This window comes from Mixophyes fleayi, chromosome 4 (genome assembly GCF_038048845.1).
Source record: "Mixophyes fleayi isolate aMixFle1 chromosome 4, aMixFle1.hap1, whole genome shotgun sequence".
Lineage (NCBI taxonomy): Eukaryota > Metazoa > Chordata > Amphibia > Anura > Limnodynastidae > Mixophyes > Mixophyes fleayi.
Window position 1 is genome coordinate 22,762,978 of NC_134405.1, and position 5,393 is coordinate 22,768,370.

Sequence of the window (5,393 nt, forward strand, 5' to 3'; positions counted from 1 at the left end):
TTAAAAACCCTGAACTTTTATGATTCGCACCAATAATTGTACCTGGACTGCGTAGAGGAGTGGGTCACCACAATATATTAAAAACCCTGAACTTTTATGATTCGCACCAATAATTGTACCTGGACTGCGTAGAGGAGTGGGTCACCACAATATCTTAAAAACCCTGAACTTTTATGATTCGCACCAATAATTGTACCTGGACTGCGTAGAGGAGTGGGCACTGGGCACCACAATAAAATATATAAAAAACCTTCAACAGATCTACATTACACTACACATACGGCTGCTCCTCCATCCTCTCCATCATATACATGTTGGAGTTTTAGCGTGTGACAACCTCTTGTTTTTGATAATGTCAGTGCATTTTGAATATTTTTCAATTTGCCCCACACCACTGAATGTACTTTATCTATGATACGCAATACGCATCTATCTATCTTGACTGCGTAGTGTGGTGGCCCCGGTACACAATTTGGTACCGAGGCCACAATATAATTAAAAAACCCTCCACGTGTCTGAATTCCACCAAACAAGTATCTGGACTGCATAGTGGGGTGGCCCCGGTACCCAATTTGATACCGGGGCCACAATACCTCCTCCAAACATGCTACAGACAATTCGTCATTGAGAGACCCCAGACAGACAGGGTCGAAGTGTTATTGTTTGACTTTGTAAACCCAAAAAAATGTCCCTGTTGCACATAGTCGTGCAATGAAGACTGACTTTTTCATTTAAAGGCACGATCTTTAAAGTGTAGTGTTTGTAAGTCTAAGTCATATTATACTTTTGGTAAAATTGGTTTATTTTGTTCCTCTTTATGGTAATTATTTAGTAATAGAATTAAAGTAGGAAATAGAATTAAAGTATGAAATAGAATTAAAGTAGGAAATAGAGTGGTATAGAGTTGTAGTGTGGTATAGATAGAGTGGTCCACACAATATAATAATAAAACCCTCAACTGGTCTGAATTCCACCAAACAAGTATCTTGACTGCGTAGTGTGGTGGCCCCGGTACACAATTTGGTACCGAGGCCACAATATAATTAAAAAACCCTCCACGTGTCTGAATTCCACCAAACAAGTATCTGGACTGCATAGTGGGGTGGCCCCGGTACCCAATTTGATACCGGGGCCACAATACCTCCTCCAAACATGCTACAGACAATTCGTCATTGAGAGACCCCAGACAGACAGGGTCGAAGTGTTATTGTTTGACTTTGTAAACCCAAAAAAATGTCCCTGTTGCACATAGTCGTGCAATGAAGACTGACTTTTTCATTTAAAGGCACGATCTTTAAAGTGTCAGAAAGAGAGAGAAGACACAGGAGAGAAGAGTTGTAGCTGGGGACCTGGGGTGGAAGCTCCCAGGCTCCCCCAGCATTGCCTGGAAGTCTGAGCGTGGTGACTGAGCCAGGGCAAGGAATGTGTGCCCTGGATGAGGGGGAGAACTCCATGCCACTATAGTGAACCCAAGAGAGAGGGGGACACTGCACATGGAAGAGGCCCTGGAGTGAGCGCTGCTACAAGAGGCATGGTAGTTGTAGTGTCAGATCCTGAGGCTGAGAGTACACAGAGTGACGTGTCAGAGCACAGGAGACATTATCCCCGCAGAGGAGGGATGAGCTGCAGTTGAGAGGTATGTTGTTGAAATAGGACATGCACACTTTAACAAACCAATCATTTCAGCGACAGGGCCTACCAAACAACTTTGGCTGAAATGATTGGTTTGTTTGGGCCCCCACACCAAAAAAGCTATTCATCTCTCCCTGTACAGACTAAACAGGCTCTACTGAGGCAAGATGTCGTCCTCATCCTCAACCTCTGATTCCTCTCCCCCTACAGTGTGTACTTCCTCCTCATCACACATTATCAATTCGTCCCCGCTGGACTCCACAACCACAGGTCCCTCTGTAGTATCTGGAGGGCAGTGCTGTACTTCATTGAGGAATTGATTATTCATTTTTATAAACATCATTTTTTCAACGTTGTGAGGAAGCAACCTCCTTCGCCGCTCACTGACCAGGTTCCCCGCTGCACTAAAAACTCTTTCCGAGTACACACTGGAGGGGGGACAACTCAGGTAAAATAGAGCCAGTTTGTACAGGGGCTTCCAAACTGCCTTTTTTTCCTGCCAGTAACAATATGGACTGTCTGACATGTCTACTTGGATGGTGTCAGCAAAGTAATCATCCACAATTTTTTCTATTGTGACAGCATCCAATGCAGCGAGAGTAGACATGTCTGCAATGGTTGGCAGGTCCTTCAGTCCGGACCAGATGTTATCAGCATCCCCGCCAGTGCCTCTTTTGGGAAAACTGAGCTTTTTCCTCGCAGCCATAGATGTGGAAGAAAATGAGGGTGGAGCTGTTGGCATGTCACGGTCCTCTTCAGAGGACAATCTCCTGACCAGCAGGTCTTTGCACCGCTGTAGACTTGTGTCCGCCGGAAACAGAGACACAACATACGCTTTAAACCGAGGATCGAGCACGGTGGCCAGAATGTATTCCTCTGACTTTAAAAGAGTGACCACCCTCGGATCCTGGCAAAGCGTACGAAGGGCTACATCCACAAGAGCTACATGCTTGGTGTAATCGCAATGGCTTACCAGCTCCTCCCTCACTTTCTCCAGCTGCTTCTGCAACAGCCTGATCAGGGGAATGACCTGACTCAAGCTGGCAGTGTCGGAACTGACTTCTCGTGTGGCAAGTTCAAATGGCTGCAGAACCTTGCACAACACGGAAATCAGTCTCCACTGCGCTTGACTGAGGCGCATCCCCACTCCTTTGCCTATGTCGTAGGTGGCTGTGTAGGCCTGAATGGCCTTTTGCTGCTCCTCCATCCTCTGCAGCATATAGAGGGTGGAGTTCCAGCGCGTCACAACCTCTTGTTTGAGGTGATGGCAGGGCAGGTTCAAGCTTTTTTGATGTGCCTCTAGTCTGCGGTAGGCACTGGCTGAATGCCGAAAGTGTCCAGCAATTTTGCGGGCCACCGCAAGCATCTCCTGCACACCCCTGTCACTCTTGAGGTAATGCTGCACCACCAAATTAATGGTGTGGGCAAAACATGGGACGTGCTGGAAATTGCCCATATTTAATGCCCGCACAATGTTACTGGCATTGTCTGACACCACAAATCCCCATGAGAGTCTAAGTGGGGTAAGCCACTGGGAGATAATTTCCCTCATTTTCTCTAATATGTTGTCAGCGTTGTGCCTCTTATTAAAGCCTGTAATGCACAATGTTGCCTGCCTTTGCATGAGCAGCCATTTTGTAGATGCTGCTACTGATGCAGCTGTTGCTGTTGCTGCGGAAGGGGATGCATCTACCCAGTGGGCTGTCACAGTCATATAGTCCTTCGTTTGCCCAGAACCACTTGTCCACATGTCCGTGGTTAAGTGGACAGTGGGTACAACCGCATTTTTAAGAGCACTGAGGACACTTGATCGTACTTCTCTGTACATTTGTGGTATCGCCTGCCTAGTGAAGTGGAATCTCGAGGGGATTTGGTACCGGGGACACAATACCTCCATCAACCCTCTAAATCCCACTCCACTGATGGCGGACACCAGGCGCACGTCTAACACCAACATTGCAGTTACAGCCGCAGTTATACGCTTTGCAATAGGGTGACTACTATCGTATTTGGTGGTCATGGCAAACGACTGTTGGACGGTCAATTGTTTGGTGAAAGACTTAGCGGTCTTACGACTTCCCCTCTGGGAAGATGACCGACTAACAGCAGCAACAGCAGCAGTGGCAGTAGTAGGCGTACCGCTGCAGGATTCCTCGGATGAATCCCGTATTGAGGAGGACTCAGTCTGGCTGCTGACTTGGGCTGCAGGACTGAATCTGATGGAGATTGTGGAGGAAGTTGACGAGGAGGGTGTTGCTGGTGTGTATCCAACTGGACCACGGGATTTAGGTGTCCCTGTACCGATGAGGGTCCTAGCCCCAGTTCCTGAACTAACCACTGAACTATGAAGGTTATTCAGGTGACGTATAAGGGAGGATGTTCCTAGGTGGGCAAGATCCTTACCCCTGCTTATTTGAGCTTTACATAAGCTACATATGGCCATACATTGGTTGTCTGGATTTGGATAAAAATAACTCCAGACCGAAGAGGTGCATTTTTTGGTCTTCTGACCAGGCATGACGATGGGCTTTTTCATCCCATGGACATCAGCTGTTTCCCCCCCTGGTGCCTCATTTACAATAACCACATCACCATCCTCATCATCAAGTTCCTCCACAGCGCCAGCTACATCATCAATAGCCTCCTCCCGAGCCACCTCTTCCCGTACAGTGATGGGAAGGTCAGGCTTGACAACCACCAACACCCTTGGACTCGCCTTGGGGATTTGTGATAATTTCTCTTTAGAAGGCAGAGTTGTTTGCTGTTTTGTTGCTGACAGCATAACTCTCTTCAATTTTTTGTAGGGGGGGGGAGGAGGAGGAGGGCTAAGATCCGTGGGTGAAGCTGAACCACTAGTCATGAACACGGGCCAGGGCCTAAGCCGTTCCTTGCCACTCCGTGTCGTAAATGGCATATTGGCAACTTTACGTTTCTCCTCAGATGATTTAAAGTTTCTCTTTTTGCTACTTTTTCTTAACTTGGGCTTTTTGGATTTTACATGCCCGGTACTACGAGATTGGGCATCGGGCTTGGAAGACGACGTTGATGGCATTTCATCGTCTATGTCATGACTAGTGGCAGCAGCTTCAGCATTAGGAGGAAGTGGGTCTTGATCTTTCCCTACTTTATCCTCCAAATTTTTGGTCTCCATTATATGTAGCACAAGATACTGCAGAATGTGTGAACTTGGTAATATTGCAGTACCAATGGACTTATACTGCTGGATTGGTTTTGCAAATTTGGTTATAATTATTATATATTTTTTTTTTTTTTAAATTTTTTATTTTTTTTTACTTTTTTTTTATTTTTTAAAAACTTGGGAATAATGGGGAAATAACTATGCCCTTAGAAGCACAGAGCACAGGACACAGCACCACTGGACTGAACAGGACACGGCACAGGACCCAGCAGCACTACGGAACTCAGCAGGACAGAGCACAGGACACAGCACCACTGGACTGATACTGCAGAATGTGTAAACTTTGTAATATTGCAGTACCACTGGACTTTTACTGCTGAATGTGTGAACTTGGTAATATTGCAGTACCAATGGGCTTATACTGCAGGATTGGTTGTGAAAATTTTGTGGTAATTAAAAAATATTAAAGTAGTTTTTGGTATTTTTTAAAAAAACTTTTTTTTATTTTTTTAAACACAGGGGAATATTGGGGAAATAACTATGCCCTTAGAAGCACAGAGCACAGGACACAGCACCACTGGACTGAACAGGACACAGCACAGGACCCAGCAGCACCACTGAC